General features: G+C 43.1%; 1 long non-coding RNA gene across 1 annotated transcript; it reads right to left on the bottom strand.

Annotated features, from left to right (window-relative positions):
• Positions 1-12,923: 12,923 nt before the first annotated feature.
• LOC119468675 lies at positions 12,924-17,252 on the bottom strand. Its single transcript, XR_005197417.1, has 3 exons — positions 17,003-17,252; positions 15,077-15,264; positions 12,924-13,067 (listed from the first exon to the last, which is right to left on the bottom strand). It is a non-coding gene; the product is annotated as an uncharacterized LOC119468675 (long non-coding RNA).
• Positions 17,253-18,853: the final 1,601 nt, after the last annotated feature.

Raw genomic sequence — 18,853 nt, 5'->3', positions numbered from 1 at the left:
CAGCTTGGGAGTGGATGGAGCCAGGAGAAGCTGTATCACTTCAGGTGCACCAGCAAGCGTGCATTCAATGGCCTACAGCTGTGGGGGCATGTAGGCCTAATCCCGTCTGCTTGAGTCTCGGGGATGGCACAAAACCAAAGTCTGTGCTTAGCGACTGCCCCAGGTTTGAGCAACTGATTAAAACATCATCTGCTCAAAGTGTAGCCTTGCACCACCAACGTCAGAACCTCTCGAAGAGCTTGCCTAAAACGCAGGGGATTGGGCCCTATTCCCAACCTGCAGAATCCGCCTTTACAAGCAGAGCCCTGAGTCTGCTTTTTAATCAGCTCCCTGCTTCACAGGATTCTTAGGTGAGTGGTTCTCAATCCTAATAAGTGGAAGTAGGGGATGACTAATTCAGGAAGCTCGTTCTCCTCCGCTGCGCCTCCTCCAGCCCTCTGAGGCTGTTGCCTCTTCATCTTTCTTCTGCACCTTCAATTTATCACACTCCAGGCAGCCTCTGGGGTGCCTGCCCGTGTCCGTGACAGAGGAGAAAGGAATCCCACAGGCCCCTGCTGGATGAGCTCGGGTAAGGCTGGAGGGGCTCCAGGCGCGCCCGCAGAGCCCGGGAGGAGCTAGGCCAGAGCGCTCCTTTGGGGGACCTACCGCCTGTTCCTAACTGCAGCCTGCCCTCTGGTGGTCAGAAGGGAGTAGTTGGGTAGGAGGAACCCAGAAAGTTTGGCTTTTTGCGATTGGGGGCTTGGGGGAGGAGGAAATTAAACCTTTATAAACTCCATCTCTACTTGCAGAGGCTCCTTTGCCAAGCCTGGGGTTATCTGAGGAGGGGGCGGTGCGCGGCTTACGGCTCTGCCAAGTTCCTTGTTTTGCCTCCGTGGCACACTCATCTCGCCAGCTCCCCCATCTCTGAACATTTGTGGGAGCATTTTAGCTGCATCGCTGCATTTCATCGAAGGGGTAGAGGAGAGAGAAGGACAAGGAAGGGCATGTTGGGTCTTTTCATGTTTTTAAAGGTTATTTTGTTTGGTTTTGTTTAAGGCGGGGGACCAAGGTTGAAAAGCTTAGGAAGCGGACACAGCTCTGGAAGCTGTGCCTGTGGCCTCCATCATTCATGCCTCGGGCCTCCTCTCAGCAGCCGGGCGCCCACTCTGCCTCGCTCTCACGTGGCTGCGGCACCTGAAACCACTGAGGCCTGAGCATGCGGGCTCCACAGCTGCGGCGGCCCTTTCGCTGCCCCACCAGGCCCAGGTGTGGCTTTCCCGGCATCCAGCTACTTAACCTGGTCAACGTGCTAAAGCTCAGTCACCCACAGGATGAAAATGGCCATAAAAGTAAAAAAGCCTCTCTGGCCATAAATCACCCTCTCCTTTTTCATTCTTAGGAGTTAATTAACTTAATAGTTAATTACTAGAACTAGATCACCTGACTTCAACGATAATAATGTGTTTTTGCGTTTCCAGAACCAAAGCATAGTGCCCAGTGCTAGGAACTGTTATTCTTTTGCGTAGTAATCACAAATAGTGTGACGATGTTGATAAACACAGGGAAGTTAAGGCTCGACCAAGAAAGGTAGTGGGTTTTTTAGCATGGGAAGTGTGCAGTCTGGCAGTCAGGAGCTGGAACCGTGGTTGGGTTGACTGTGTGATTCATGTATTCAATCCCTTAACAAACTTTACTGAGATCTCTTGATGAAGCAAGTGTTGCACTGAATGCCAGGAAGACCAACAAAAGCAAGACATATGACCCCTACCCCCAGGTTATTCTCAACCTTGTGGGAAGCGATCAAAAGACGTATAAACTGAAAATTATCCAATTATTTAGACCATGAGTCGGTCTGGCACACTTAGCTCTTCTATTTGTTGCATGGTCGTCATCATTGTCCAACTTCAGAGAATACATGGAATCTCATTTCATTCTTGCAATAATCCTGTGAGGGAGGTCTTCTTCCCCACTTTATAAGGAAACTGAGTCCTTAGAAAGATCAGATAGTTTGGCCAAGGCCAAATGGCTGGCAAGTGGTGGAGCTAGCACTGCCATCCAGGTCAGCCTGACTCCAGAGCCCATGCTGGTGGCCACCAGGCCACACGGTTCCCCAAGGTCTCCCACCTCTAATCTTCTGCTCTCTTGCAGAAAGTCCACTTCCCGCCCTCTCACTTAACAAAGTCATCTCTAGCCATCCACCCAGCCTGACGGTCTTTCCTCCAGTCTCAGAGGACAAGCCGCACACCCTCCTGTGAAGCCCATGCTCCCCCACTGCACCTCCTCCAGCCCTCCTAGGACGATGCCTCTTCATCTTTCTCCTGCACCTTCAATTTATCACATTCTACTTGTTTCTTCCCCACTCACTCCCTAAATGTGTCAAGGGCCCTCCTGTTCTACACAATCCCACAAACAACACAACAAGAGCTGCTTTTGCCCCATACCCAGCTTGATCCTGCCCAGTCCCCGCCCCACTAGCTCCACCTCACCAGCCCCACCCATCACCCATGTCTCTTCTCTTCCTATCGCCGTCCCCGTCTCTACTTCCCCAGCTTCCGCTCTCTCTTCAGTCCATTACCCTCTGACGTCTGCAGCCTTCTCACTGCCACATCCCATGGAGAGCTTTCAGTCTTCACCTTGCTAGGCCTCTCCTGCTGTATTTGAAACTGTGGGCTCCATCTTCCTTGAGGGTCCCTAGTCACTTGGTGTCTAGGGCAACCTTTATACCTCTCCGACCATCGCTTTCCCTCTCCTTTATGACTTCTCTTCCCAACAGCTTCTCTCTGCTACTTATCCCTTAAATGTTGATGTTCCCAGAGTTCTCTCCTTGACCCCCGGCTTTTCTCCCTCTTCACCTGCTTCTAGGGCAATTGTATTCACTCTCCTAGTTTTCACTGCCCCCAACCATTGGTGTCTCTCAAATCAATGTCTCAAGCCCAGGCCCTCTCTCAGCCTTCTGCTGTGTATATCTACCTGCCTGCTGGTCTCCCCACCCAGAGGTCCTCCCAGCACCTCTGCCTCAGCATCCACAAAACCAATTTCATCACTAGGGTTCCCTTCTAAACCAACTCTTCCTTAAACATCTCTATTTCAGGTGGCGATGCCACCATCTCCTCAGTCCTTTAAGCTAGAATCTTTGAAGCCACCCTTGTCACTTTACATCCAGCCAGTTGATGGGCTCCTCCTGAGCAGGCTCCTAAATGCCCCTCTGTATCTTTTCCCCATATCTCGCCTCTGACCCTTTTGTCTCTTTCCTGCATTATTGCAACAGTATCTCCACTAGTTTCCCTACTTACAGGAATCGGCTTCCTAAATATCTCCCCTATCTTAAGGGTACAGCGATCTATTTGAAATATGAACGGTCTTCATCAAACACTTGAGTGACTGTCCATCTCCTAGAGCAGGAGCCCCAGCACTTTTGTATGGCATGCAAGGCATCCTCTGGTCTAGGAACTGCCTATGGGAAGAGCCTCTCTGTTACTGACTCTCCCCACTTCACTCTCTTGCAGGACAGAGCTGCCCGTGGTTGCCTGCTTGCATTTCACTGTTTCTCACTTCCGCTCCTCAGGAACTGCTCTCCGAGGAGAATGTCTTTCCTCACCCCAGCGCCCTAGGCTCCACCTAAGCCTTGCTAAGCCCTGCTCACTTCTTCATTAGGAATCATCACTAACCCACTCTCCCCACCCCCTCCAATTTACATTCTGATTATCTATGTGCCTGTACCACATTTTCTCAAGACCTAACAGTAAAAATGATGATACTCAATTTAAGTGCAGAGCTTCTAGTTACTTTAGGTAATCACAATATTCTCTTGCTTGCAACATGAGGTTTATGAAATCCCAGCATTTGGGAGGCTGAGGCTGGCGGATCCCTTGAGGTTAGGAGTTTGAAACCAGCCTGGCCAACATGGTGAAACCCCATCTCTACTAAAAATACAAAAACCAGCCAGGTTTGGTGATGCACGCCTGTAATTCCAGCACTTTGGGAGGCTGAGGTGGGCAGATCACCTTAAGTCAGGAGTTCAAAACCAGCCTGGCTAACATGGTGAAACCCCGTCTCTACTAAAAAAAAAAAAAAATTCAAAAAAATTAGCCAGATGTGGTGGGTGCCTGCAATCCCAGCTACTCAGGAGGCTTGGAAGGAGAATTGTTTGAACCTGGGGCGGAGGTTGCAAAGAGACAAGATGATGTCACTGCACTCCAACCTGGGGGACAGAGCGAGACTCCATCTAGAAAGAAAGAGTCATGAGCTCCCACGATGGAGTTTAAAATGCTTTAGGTGCTGCGCTCTGCCCTTCACAGGTGTTTAGAGTCCAGGTGAGAAGGAAGAACTTGGTGAGAAACCCATCAGCAGAGGGCTACCTGGGGCCAAGAAACTGAGGGTAGCCAGGACTGCTTTAGTTCAGGCCTTGGTGTGTCTGAGGTGAGATGGAGATTAAAATCCACTCCATCTCCTGATACCGCCATAACCACAACAACAAATGATGTCCAAAGTGGATGTGCAGCAGCAGAGAACATGCAGAGAAAAGTAAAACAAAAAACAAACAAAAACCCCATGCCCTTGATATTATGTGAAAATAAATGAGGAATACACTCACATCTTTATGGAAATAGAGGAATTCAGAATTTTAAAGTCTAGTCAAGGCTCAGATAGACTCGATCGAGGGCAGAGACCCCTAGCATAGTTCATTTTGGAGTTAGGAGCTCTGGGAAGAATGTGAACAAAGAGGACAGCAACAAGGCCTAGTGCAGACACCAAGAAGGCACATCCTGCAGCGGCCAAGCATCTCTGTAGGGTCTGTCTACTCCAGCCTTCCCTTCATCCCTCATCCTCATGCCTTAGCAGAGCCTCCTTTTGTGCTCTTTGGTTTATGCTTACCATTTGAAGGGTGACAGAGGCAACTTTTAAAAATAAATACATTTTCATATTACTCGAAACGTTCCAGGTTGCAAAATTCCCGTTGCAGGTTTCTCTTCTGAAAGAAGAGAGTCGTGTGCTGCCATCTTGTGGTTGAGGGCCGCCACAACAACAATTATGTACTCCCAACATCCCGCCAAGTCCAGTGCTGGGGTTTCCAGATAGAAAGCTCAGGAAAGGATTCTTCTGCAGGGGCAATAGCAAACAGGGAATGACCAGTGGAGAGACAGGTGTCACACTGGGGACTGACTTGGTAGTAATCAGTAGCATCAGAGTAGGGTCCAAAGGGATTTTTCCTGGTCCCTCAACCAGTGTGATTTTATCCCTACGTCCCATTCCCGCACCCCACCACCCCGCCCAATTAATAAATACTTGTTAGTGGTGATGTTTAAAAAATGACCTTGTGCAGTGGCAACAACGCCAGAGTGAGAGCTGAGACAGCTGGTTTCCAACTGCCCCTCTGCAGCAGACTACTCAGGTAAACCAGCAATAAAGGATAATAGAAAAATTATTGACCTGGGACCAGGAAGTTTGAATTTAGGTGTGACCACAATCTAGTGTGTTACCTTAGGGAAGCTGTTTTGCTGAGCAGCATCCTGTGCCAGGTACTGTCCTACGTATTTTACACGGGTTGCTTTGTTTTTCCACCTTCTTACTCCAGGGTAGTGTTTTACAAGTGAGGAAACTGAGCCTCAGCAGGGCTGAGGGAGCTGTCCAAGGTGTCACGGAACCAGTGAATGAGTCAGGATCTGATTCAAGGTCTGACTCTAAAGCATATGCAGTTTATTTATTTATTATTATTATATTACTTTTTGAGACAAAGTCTTACTCTGTTGCCCAGGCTGGAGTGCAGTGGTGCAGTCTCAACTCACTGCAACCACCACTTCCCAGGTTCAACCTATTCTTCTGCCTCAGCCTCCTGAGTAGCTGGGACTGCAAGCACACGCCACCAGGCATGGCTAATTTTTGTATTTTTAGTAGCGACAAAGTTTCACTATGTTGGCCAGGCTGGTCTTGAACTCCTGACCTCAGGATCTGCCCTCCTCGGCCTATCAAAGTGCTGGGATTACAGATGTGACCCACTGCACCTGGCTGCAGTTTATTTTTTTTAATGTATGTTCCTTTCATAATTGTGTACCATGGATATGATACCTATATTCATGTGTGTGTGTGCAGGGGTTACACATAGGCCAGGTGGCTTAAATTTATTGTGTCCCTTGATGGTAGGGTAAGCCCAATTTTCACAAGTGCTCAACAAAGCTACTGATACTTACAGTATTGCTTTTAAATTTCCTGTGTGTTCTCATTTTTCTCCATCTAACGTTTATAAAGGCATTTAAGAGATCTAACGGCTCTAGCTTTAAAAGTCATGTCCTTTGATTTCTGAAGATGAGAGAGGGAACATTGCCATTCTGCTGAGAGATCAATCGGAAAGTTAAGTCTTGACAGAGATGACAAGACGCTCTCTGTGGAGTTGATTTAGTGCTTTTTCAGGGCTGTTGCCACAAGATCTTGCCTGGCACAGCAACCTTGCAAGGTGTGTGCTATTCTCCTCTTTTGATTCTTGAGGGAACTCAGGTGTGGAGAAGTAAACTTGATCTTTGATCAGTTGGACAGTATAAACCCATGAGACCAGCACCACAATCAAGATAATGGACATATCCTTTATCCCATCACGTTCCTCATGCCCCTTTGGAATTCCCCAGTCTCCACTCCTGTGCTGCCATCCCTGGGCAGCCATTGATCTGCTGTCACTATAATTTTCATTTTATACAAATTTTATATAAATGGAAATATACAGTGTATATCCCTTTTTATCTGGCTTTGTTTATTTAGCGTAATTATTGTGAGATTCATGTATGTTGCTTTGTATGTTCATTTCATTAGGGAATATGGCTTTATATGGGTATGTCACTATTCATTCTCTTAATGATAGACATTTAGATTATTTCTACTTTGGGGCAATAACGAATAAAGCTTCTATAAAAATTGATGTGAAAATATTTGCAGCAGACCTAAGTTTTCATTTCTTTGGGGTAAAAGTCTAAAAATGAAATGTCTGCATTATTTGATCAGTAATTACTGTATGTTTAGATTTTTCACAAACAGCTAAACTGTTTCCCCAAAGTGGTTGTACCAGCATGTATGAGTTTTTCAGTTTCTCCACATCCTTGCCAACACTTGGTGTGGTTCGTCTTCTTTTTAGGCACTGTAGTAGGTAGTAACATCTCACTGTAATTTTAATTTGTATTTCCTTAATGACTAATGATGTTGAACATATTTTCATGTGCCTATTAGCCATTCATATATCTTCTTTAGTGAAATGTCTGTTCAAATCTTTTGCCCATTTAAAAAATTGGGTTGTCCGTTGACTTTAATTATAGAGTTTTGTGAATTCCTTGTGCATTCATATATAAATATTTTATCAGGTATGTAATTTTTCAAATACTTCCTCTTATTCTGTAGATTTCCTTTTCATTATCTTAATAGTTTCTTTTGAGGACTGGATGTTTTAAATTTTAATGAAGTGCAATTTATCAAAATTTTGGGGAATCACGTTTTTAGTTCCATATCTAACAAGTCTTAGTAACCCAAGTTCACAAAGATTTTCTCCTATATGCTCTTCTAGAGGTTTTGTTGTTTTGGTTTTGCTTTTAGGTCTATGATTTATTCTGATGAATTTGTTGTATGATGTGGGATATGTATTGGAGTTTTTAAATTTTACTTACTTTTTTTTTTTGCAAATGAATATCTAATGTTTTTCAGCACCACTTATTGAAAATACTATCCTTTCTCTGCTGAATTTCCTTTGTGCCTTTGTTGACTGTCAATTGATCAAATATATATAACTCCATTATTATCATCTATTCTGTTCTATTGATCTATTTGTTTATTTTTAAGCCAATACCATACTGATTACTACAGCATTATAATAAGAATTCTCAAAATCAGGTAGAGAAGCCCTCCAACTCTGCTGTTCTTTTTCAGAGTTGTTTTGACTATTCTTGGTCCTTTGCATTTCCATACAAATTTTAAATCAGCTTATCAATTTGTATTTAAAAATTTCTGAGATTTTACTTAGCATCGCACTGACTCTATATATATTGTAAGGCTCACTGCAATTTTTACCATCTCTCTGTTTCCTATTTTCCATGTTTTGAAAAACATTCTTTCATTTTTCCCCCTGAGTTTTGTGGTTGGTTCAGGTAGGAATTCTAAATCTCATTCCTGTTACTTCATCTTGGCTCGAAAGAGCAGACTCACAAACCAAGGCCTTTAGACCCCAGATCCCATATTCTTTCCATAAGTAGCCTCACTTGAGAAAAGAAGGGTTGGGTCTCACCTTTAAACAAAAAGAAAGATTTTATAAAAAGTTAAGTTTTACCAGACTTCAACAAATACTTAAAATGCTGATCCCTAATAAGACTAAGTTACTACACACCAATTTAAAAATTCTCAAGTTTTGATTCTCATAGATCAAATCTTACTTTTGTTCAATTCTTTATTATGTAAAGCCACAAAAAAACTGATCTCACGGCAAATTTACTCATTTGGAGAAGATGGACAGGGTGCTGTTTCCTCTATAATTCTGATAGTTCCCAAGTGATTTCATAATACATGAAATCAGAGGACATGGCTTTGTCCTCTGTATTTAGAAAGAGGAATTTGTTTTTCTGAAAAATCCCATTGTGTCCTGAAAGAGAAAGTGGAATCCAAGACTATGGGATATTGGTGGTTGTAAGCAGAAGACCTAATGATCTACCACACATGCTTAGCTTGACTTCATTAACTTTTTGAAAATGAACCTGCTGGGAAGACAAATCTAATGTCATCCAATAAGAAAAATAAAAATTAGATCATAAAAGTGAATGTGGCTGGTGTGAAGGCAAACAAAATGAAAAGGTTTTATCACATTTCCTTATTTCAAAGCGGCCTTTTAATTAAGATTTTTTTCTACCAGGAGAACTAATTTGATAAGTTTATGTAGGCAGCACATTTCAATTTACGCTTTTAGAAAGTGACTCTTTTTCATTGTAAGGAACTTACATACAGTCTCCAGGAAGGAAATAAGGATAAAGGCAAAGGGGCACACCTCCAAGTGGGATGTGAGGATTCTTCCTGTCCAGGTGGAATAGAGTGAACAGTAACATTTTCAGTTTCTTAGACTATATTTTATCCTGGTTTTCTCTTTTCTAGCTATTCAGCTGGTGCAAATGTAATTGTGGTTTTTGCACTGTTGAAATTTGCCATTTGATATTGGAATACATCCTTAAAATAAATGTGGTTATGTTATACATCATTTCAATGTGCATTTCTTGCATTATGTTTTTTCCTAATGACTTATTAGTTGCTGTTTATTATATATTTATCTTAGACTATGGAAATACTGTTAGACAAACATCAAATTTGAGCAATTATCTTCTTCAAGTTCAAAATGGGCTATAAAGCAGCAGAGACAACTTGCAGCATCAACAACACATTTGGCCCAGGAACTGCTAACGAATAGACAGTGCCGTGGTGCTTCAGGAAGTTCTGCAACCGAGAGGAGGGCTTTGAAGATGACAGCATAGCGGCTGGCCATTGGAAGCTAACAGTGACCAATTGATAACAGCCATCGAAGCTGATCCTCTTACAACTACATGAGAAGTTGCCGAAGATCACAATGACCATTCTATGGTCACTCAGCATTCAAAGCAAATTACAAAGGTGAAAAAGTTCAGTAAGTGCATGCCCCATGAGCTGAGCAAAATTTTCTTAAAAATCATCATTTTTGAGTATCATCTTCTCTTAGTCACAACAACAAACCATTTGTTCACTGGATTTTTGACATGCAATGAAAAATGGATTTTACGTGACAGCCGGCGATGACTAGCTCAGTGGTTGGACTGAGAAGAAGCTCCAAAGCATTTCCCAAAGCCAAACCTGCATCGCAAAAAGGTCTTGGTCACTGACTGGTGGTCTGCTGCCAGTCTGATCCACTACAGCTTTCTGGAAAAAAAAAAAAAAAGTAAATTGATGAGATCCACCAAAACCTGCAATGCCTGCAGCCGGCGTTGGTGAACAGAAAGGGCCCAATTCTTTTCCACGACAACGCCCGACTGCACATCATAGAACGAACGCTTCAAAGGTTGAAAGAATTGCGCTGTGCAGTTTTGCCTCATGCACTGTATTCACCTGACCTCTTTGCCAACCAGCCACCAATTCTTCAAGCATCTTGACAACATTTTGCAGAGAAAACGCTTCCACAACCGGCAGGATGCAGAAAATGCTTTCTGAGAGATTGTCTAATCCCAAAGCACACATTTTAATGCTAATGCTACAGACATAAACAAGCTGATTTCTCATTAGCAAACGTGTTGATTATAATGGTTTCTATTTTGATTAATAAAGATTTGTTTGAGTCTAGTTACAATGATTTAAATTTCACGACCCAAAACCGCAATTACCTTTGCACCAACTCAAGGCATCAGGCTAGCTCTGGATTTTATCCCTCCTTGGAATTGTTGATGGCAGTAGGGTTCTGAATACTGGTAGCATTTCCAGTTGCCAGTTTCCATGAAAATGGGGCAGGGTAAGTTTGATAACTGCTCGAAATATCAATTTAACCTTTAACTTGATAGCCAATGATCACGAGAACATACAGTACTGACCCAGCTTCGCAGCTCTCTTAGAAGAGACTTAATTACACAGTTGAACCGCTGCTAGAATCAGCCAAAGACACAGGGGAAAGAAACAGTTAAAGGAAACAAGGCAAGATTAATTTGTGGTCTAACTCATTAAGACCTCCTGCTGTCCTCTTTTGCCAAACCACTGAGCCTTCAACTTTTTAGAAAATGATCACATACCTCTAGCTATTCTTATTAGTTCTCTTGATTTTGCAGAAATCACAACCACCCCTGGGAGTCATTGAAGGCACCTGGAGCATGTAATTTGTTCAAAGTGGGAAAAGCCTTCCCAAAGAGACAAGGGACCAGTCCACAGGGCTTTTGCCCTTCTCTCTGTTGGTGGTTCCAAGTACGTCTTGCATTCTTTCCATTCTTCCCTCCTTCTACTTACTTTCATCTTCTTTCTTCTATCCACTTTCCATCTTTTTCCCTATCCTTGTCCCCCTCTGGCTGCCATGTTGAGGCTAAAGATGGGGTATCAGGGATAGATCTGCAGCTACTTTCAGTGTTCTTATTGAGCAGTCTATATCCATTATCTCACTTAATCCTTACAATAACCTTGAGAGGAGGTACTTCTCCTGTCATACAGGTATAGGAATTGAAGCTTAGGGAGGCTATGTAATCTACCTAAAGTCATTGTACTGGTTGTTAAGCTATTTTCTTTCTGTTTCAAAGCCACCCTTTTATACTCTGCTTTGTGATGCCGTGGTGGGGATTCTGCAAACTACATTTCTGCGTGGTCAGCCGGCTGGTGCTTTGTTGACATGCCAGGACACTGAGGCTGGATGAGGGAGAGGAGACTCACTCCTCCTACCTGTCTCCTGTTTCTGTCTGCATCATCTCAATAATGGCTTTTCACCTCAGCAGCAGCCGTTTTCTTTCTTTCTTTTTAAACGTTTATGTTCAAGGGTACATGTGCAGGTTTGTTACATAGGCACACTTGTGTCACAGGGCTTGCTGTACGGATTATTTCATTACTCAGGTACTAAGCCAAGTACACAATAGTTCCTTTATCTGCCCTTCTCCATCCTCCCACCTTCCACCCTCAAGGAAGCCCCAGCACCTGTTCTTCCTTCATTGTGTCCGTAAGTACTCATCATTTAGCTCCCGCTTATAAGGGAGAAGATGTGGTATTTGGTTTTCTATTACTGCCTTGGTTTCCTAAGGATAATGGCTCCCATCTCCATCCATGTTCCTGCAAAAGACGTGATCTCATTATTTTTTTAAGACTGCCTCGTATTCCATGATGTATATGTACCACATTTTCTTTAGCCAATCAGCAGTCATTTTCTACACTTCCAGAATGAACTCTTCAGAAATACTAGCACCAGTCCACCAGCACCTCCTGCCCAGAAATCCAGGTCCCAGCTCCGAAGCGTTTCTACTCCAAGCCTCTAGGTTCTAGTAACTTCATCCTCTTCTCTTTGTTCCCCTGGCCCTAGTGGCAGTAGCTGCTTCCTGGAGTTAAAATCTCTCTGGTGGCCCACTGTCCCATTTTTGTTTTTGATACAGTTTAACCAAGTCCCTCTATTAAGTTCTTTTCTGTGAAGTTACTGGCTTGATTTCTGTTTTTCTAATACAGGAGCAAGAGGATTAAAAAATGGGTATGTCTGACTACAAATCCAGGCCCTTAATTCTTACCCCTCTCCCATTTGCAGCCTGGCACTCAAATAACACTTTAAATCAAGTATAATTAGGAAATCGAGCTATGTTCTTTGTGTGCACTCCTTGGGGAAAGCCCTAAGCATTGTCATGTTGGTGACTGAACAGTCTATCCTCTCAAATGGCTTGGAAAGAACTGACATGACATAAGTAAGTATAATAGCAATCAGCCAAGGAAGATGGAGCCAAGGAAGATGAACATATTCCTAAAAAGATCACAGAGAGTGTGCATGCAGGCGTGGAGCAGCAGGTGGGTGCAGGACTGGCATGGTTATGGGCTGCGGGGCAGCAGAAGAACAATTCTGTTTGCTGTGTGGAGAGTGGATTGGAAAAGAGGAGGAAGTGGGAGTCTGCATGGGAAACTGTTGCAGAATCCCAGGATGCTTCCATGCCAGTCCCTGGGAGCCAACCAGAGAATAGATGACCTGGTACCTGGGTAGAGACCTGAGCTGGGAGAAGATGTACCTGGAAGAAAATTACAGAGATCAACGTGGAACAGAAGCCCCAGGACAGCAGGAGAAACCTCACCTGCCGAGAGGTGCCCCAGCGGCCGGGCTCCTGTGGGCCATGGCCCTCATGGATGTGCATTTCTACCTCTGCCCTGACTGCTGCTTCATTGCCCCTCGATGGTTCATGGCAGATGCCAGGCACTGTCCCTGTGGTCACTTCAGGATAGGACAGAGTCAAAAACTGCTCACCTGGACTACCCTGTGAACTGCTGAGAACAGAAATGAGGCAGCTGAAGCCAGCATGTCAGGGAAGGAGCCGTGAAGAGAATGAGGCTGGGTTCACTTCTGGTCACCATCATGGTGTTATTCCACTGAACACAGAGTCCTCCATCTCCACCTGTGTTGCCACTAATGACAGAGCTTCAATCTTTGTTATTGCTGAAGAGTACCCCATCGTATCTATGCACCACATTGTCTTACCCATTCATCTGTTGATGGATTCCGTGGTTGATTCTGTATCTTGGCTATTGTGAATACTGCTGCAGTAGTCATAGGGTTCAGACTGTGGGAAGCAGCACACACCCAGTGTTAGGAGTCCTGTCTGCTCTATGCTTCTACCCTTGAGCTCAATAATCTCAGGTCTGGGCCAGGCGTGGTGGCTCATGTCTGTAATCCCAGCACTTTGGGAGGCCGAGGTGAGTGGATCACGAGGTCAAGAGATTGAGATCAGCCTGGCCAACATGGTGAAACCCCCTCTCTATTAAAAATGCAAAAAAAAAAATTAGCTGGGTGGAGTGGCATGTGCCTGTAGTACCAGTTACTCCAGAGGCTGAGGCAGGAGAATCACTTGAACCCAGGCGGTGGAGGTTGCAGTGAGCTGAGATAGTGCCACTGAACTCCAGCCTGGGTGATAGAGCAAGACTCTGTCCAAAAGAAAAGAAAAAGAAAGAATCTCAGGTCTGGGACTTGATCCTGAAAAAATAACCCAAAGTCAGAAAAAAAGCCAAATGCATAAAGGAGCGCTATAGTGATCAAAAACTAGAAACAATAATTTTAGGGGACTAGTTTATCAAATTAGGGTCCAGCCACTTAACAGATTATTCTGCAGCCACTGTGTAATTAGGATCCCATGTGGCAACATGAAGAAAACCTTGTGATAAGTGAAGAAAACAAGATACAAAGTTGTATACTATACTATATTCAACTGCAAAATTATGCATTTATGTAAAAAATACAAAAATGACAGAAATTGGGCTATGGTGAAAGGGAAATTATGGACAATTTTTTTACTGTTTTTAAAACTCTGATGGTATACTGATTTTTTAAAAATTATTTTAATTGATACATAATTATACTATTTATGGGTACATACTGATGTTCTGATACATACAATGTGTAGTGATCAGATCAAGACATATCCATCATCTCAAACATTTATCATTTCTTTCTCTTGGGAACATTCAATACCCTCTCTTCTAGCTATTTGAAAATATATAGCAGGGCACAGCGTTTCACACCTGTAATCTCAGCACTTTCGGAGGGCAAGGTGGGTGGATCAAGAGGTCAGGAGTTCAAGACCAGCCCGGCCAAGATGCTGAAACCTCATTTCTACTAAAAATACAATAATTAAACAGGCGTGGTAGCATGCACATGTAATCTCAGCTACTCTGGAGGCTGAGGCAGGAGAATTGCTTGAACCCGGGTGGCAGAGGTTGCAGTGAGCCAAGATCGCACCACTGCACTCCAGCCTGTGCAACAGCACAAGACTCCATTTCAAAAAAGAAAAGTATATAATATATTGTTAACTATAGTCATCTTGCGATGCTATAAAACACTATAATTTGTTCCTTCTATCTAGCTGGAATCTCGTGTCCTTTAACAAATCTCTCCCTATCCTTACCTTTCCCCTACCCCTCCCAGCCTCTAGTAACCTCTGTTCTGCTTTTTATAACTGAGTAAACTTTTTAAAATGTCTACATAAGAGTAAGAACATGAGGTATTAAACTTTCTATGCCTGGCTTATTTCACTTAACATAATGTCCTCCAGTTCCATCCATGTTTTTATGAATGACAGGATTCCATTCTTTTTTTATGGCTGAATAGCATTCCGTTTTGTATATATACCACATTCTCTTTTATCCATTCATCTGTTGATGAATACTTGAGTTGATTCCATGTCCTGGCACTGGAATAAACATGGGGCATACATTTTCAAAAATCACAAAATTGACACATTTGCAAGTCATAGATGTAATGGGAACTTAACTCTCTGCATTTCTGCTGGAAATCGAATTTCTCTAAAAGCAGAACATGCATTTTTAATCTTTTCTTACTAATAATTTTATTTTGCAGAAGGAAGAGGAAGAAACAAAAGGAACTTCCCTCCTGGATTTAATTCTGACCTACCAGGAAGAACCGGCTATTGAAGCAGAAGTACTGGAGCCTCTGCAGCCAGTGAGTCGGGGTGTCTTTCAGAGGGGGATTAAAATGCCCAAGGAAAACCATTCTGGAAAAGCTCTGATGTGGGTTCTAAATGGGTACACAGTTCTCAGAAGGTCAGAGGAAATTGCAGCTTGATCCCGTAATCAAACAATCTGAAAGAGAAAACAGAATGAGAGGGATGAATGGGAGGATCCCCAAAATGAAATCCTGAGGACACAAGAGTATCAACCTTGATAAGAAGTAAAAGAGTTTGGCTTCAAAAATACCAGTGTGACTAGCAGAGAGCAATTTAATGAGCTTAATTTGTCAAAGGGCTGGACAATACATGGAAGACATTTACAGCAGATAATCTGTGAATGCCTCTTTGTTCCAGGAACTCTAGACATGAACAACCCAAGTTGCTGCCTTCAAGGTGCTTGGCAATTTCAGGCTGGGCGCCATAGCTCATGCCTGTAATCTCAGCACTTCAGGAGACTGAGGTGGGAGGATTGCTTGAGCCCAGGAGTTCAAGACCAGCCTGGGCAACATAGGGAGACCTCATCTCTATTTTTTTTCAAATGCCAATTTCTTTTTACCTTTTCTTTTTTTTTTTTTTTTAGATGGTGTTTCACTCATCACCCAGGCTGTAGTGCAATGGTGTGATCACAACTCACTGCTACCTCCATTTCCTGGGTTCAAACAATTCTTCTGCCTCAGCCTCCCAAGTTGCTGGGATTATAGGTGCCTGCCACCATGCCCCACTAATCTTTGTATTTTTAGTAGAGATGGGGTTTTACAATATTGGTCAGGCTGGTCTCAAACTCCTGACCTCAGGTGATCCACCTGCCTCGGCCTCCAAAATTGTTGGGATTACAGATGTGAGCCACTGTGCCCTGCCTTAAATGGCAATTTTTTTCATTCGATACAACCTACTATATTGTCAAGAGGGTGAGATTTGACACAAGGAGTGAGAGACGACCTCTCAGAAAGAGTGGCATATGAGCAGAGCACCAAATAAAGTGAGGGAATGAGGCACGCGAAAACTGTGAGAACAGTGTTCCAGGCTTAGGGGAAAGCACATTTCAGCAATGTGGGGTGGGAATGCGGGGTGTGTGTGAGGAACGTCCAGAGGTCCAGTGTGGATACAGTAGAGGAACAGGGACAAGGGACATTAGGAGCTGAGACAGCAGTGGCCGCCAGAAACAGATCCACAGGTCATGACAAGACATCACGTATTTTTTCTGGGAATAAAATGAGAAGTCCTTAGAGGGATGAGAACAGGGGTGATTTGATTGGATTAATATTCTCAAATCCTGGAACCCCTGTGGAGATGAGACTCAGAGGGCCCAGTGAGGAAGCCCTGCAAACACTGATGGGACCAGGGCAAGAATCCAGGAAAGATCTGATAGTGACATGGGAAGGTTGTTAGCAGTGAAGGAGGTGAGAAATGGTAGAGGCTTTAGGGTGTATTTTGAAGGTAAAAGTGACAGGACTCACAGATTGAATTAGACATAGCAGTTAAAAAATAAAAAAAGGAGTCCACATTCCTACACACCAATAACAGACTTAAAGAGAGAAAAATAATAATAATAATAAAAAGAAAAAGAAAAAAAGAAAAAAAAAAAGGAGTCCAAGGTGACAATAAGAATTTTGGCCTGAGCTACTAGATAAATGGTGGAGCCATTTACTGAGCTGGAAAGAGGAGAAAAGATGAAGATTTACTTAGGTAGAAAAAATCAAAAGCTTGATTTTAGATACATTGACTCTACCATTCTTCTCAGGCATCTGATTTGGGATAGTGTGTAGGCAGTTGGATCAACAAATTTAGAGCCAGAAAAAAAGACAGGAGACTTAAATTTGGGAGTTATTAACCTACAGATTTATTTAATGCATGGGACCGGTAGAACTCACCTGGGAAATGAGGTCAGCTGGACCAGAGAAGAGGTCTCAGGACAGGGTTCCAGGGCCCTCCAACACTGAGAAGCTGTGGGGAAGGAGATCCAGTGCAGGAGGCTCAGGAGGGGCTGGCAGTGAGGACAGGACATCGCATCGGTTCTGACTCCAACTCCCAGTTTTTGCCACAGCCTTATTAGGAAGAGGAACCTGCCAGAAGGCAGGGGGGAAGCTAGGGAAGCACCCACAGGAGACTCCTCCATCAGCATCAGTTCAAATAAACATGAGTGCCCCACTGTAGAGAGGCACGTCCTCCAATGAGAATGAACCCCTGCGCTAACCCACCTCTTCTACCTCCTCTTCCTCACTCCAAGTGACAAAATGGTCAGTTCTCCAAACCAAACATGACTAAGCCTGTCAGCCCTGATATTCAAGGTATTTAAAAACCTCTTGTCTTTCGACTGACCACAACAATTATAACTAACGAATCCTGATCAAATGCTCCTCACTTTCTGGAATGTCCTTAGAAAGCAACTTACCTCCCAGGGTGTGAAAAGGTCTGAGTACCAGGAAAGCCAGAGGACAAATTCTTAGATGTGGTGTTGGCAAAAATACTAAAAGACTAAAAAAAAATTTACTTAGAAGACGAGGAGGAAGAAAAACAGGAGTATCCACCTAGATTATCAGAAATGGATAACTTAGAAATAGAGAGCCATTCTGGGCAGTTGTGTTTGGGGACTTTCTCTAGAATACATGAGTACTTGGAAGAATAAGAGACTCACAGCAAGAGAGGGGCCAATTAGATATATGCCAGTCAAAACTGCCTCCCGATTCAGGGTGTTTTCACCAATTGCAAATTAAAGTTTTCATTCTAAGTATGCCTGGAAATGGAGAGATAAGTAGACAGGATGGATGGATAGACAGACAGACAGACAGACAGATAGATAGATAGTTACAGAAAAATAGAAAGATAAGTGCAGGTTTTGAAGGTTATAGGATTTGTATAAAAGCTATTCAGAGTCGCTGGGTTTAAAATTTAATGTTTGCCTTGTGCATTGCTGATATGAATGTAAAATAGTGGCATTGTTGAGAAAAAATAGTATGGCAGTTCCTCAAAAAATTAGCCATGGAATTGCCACACAATCCAGCTATTCCATTTCTGGGTATATAGCCAAAAGAAGTGAAAGCACAGCCTTGAACGGATATTTGTATACCCACGTTCATAGCAGCATTATTCATAATAGCCAAAACATGGAAGCAACCCAAATGTCTAGTAATAGATGAATGGATAAACAAAACATGGTATATTTATACAATGAAAAATTATTCAGCCTTAAAAGGAAAGGAAATTCTAACCCATACTGCAATATAGATGAACCTTGAAGACATTATGCCAAGTGAATTAAGCCAGACACCAAAGGACAAATTTTTTCACAGGCATGTGGTACATAGGTTAGTCAAATTCACTTTCATACAGTCAGGAAACAGAATGCTAGTTGCCACGGGTAGGGGAGGGTGGGTAATGAAAAATTATTGTTGCTAGGCACAGCGTTTGAGTTTAGGAAGGTGAAAAAGTTCTGGAAATGGATGGTGGTGACAGCCATACAACATTGCAAATATACTTGATGTCACTGAATCGTACACTTAAAATGGGTAAAATGGTTTTTGAAATGGTGATCCAAGATTATACAATTCAGAAAGATCACTCATTAGGTGATGATGTCTCTGAAAGAATTATTAAGATTGCTTAGCTGTAAACAAAAATGACATTAATATGAAAGAGGCTGTCTTTTTTAAAAAGTTCCGGATGTGTGTATGTGAAAATTGTTGTATATGTGTCAGCACATAACAATTTTTGTTTGGATTACC

Source organism: Cebus imitator, unplaced genomic scaffold (genome assembly GCF_001604975.1).
Source record: "Cebus imitator isolate Cc_AM_T3 unplaced genomic scaffold, Cebus_imitator-1.0 Scaffold472, whole genome shotgun sequence".
NCBI classification, from domain to species: domain Eukaryota; kingdom Metazoa; phylum Chordata; class Mammalia; order Primates; family Cebidae; genus Cebus; species Cebus imitator.
Note: the sequence above shows the minus strand (reverse complement) of the source record. Positions and strands in the feature narration are given on the sequence as shown.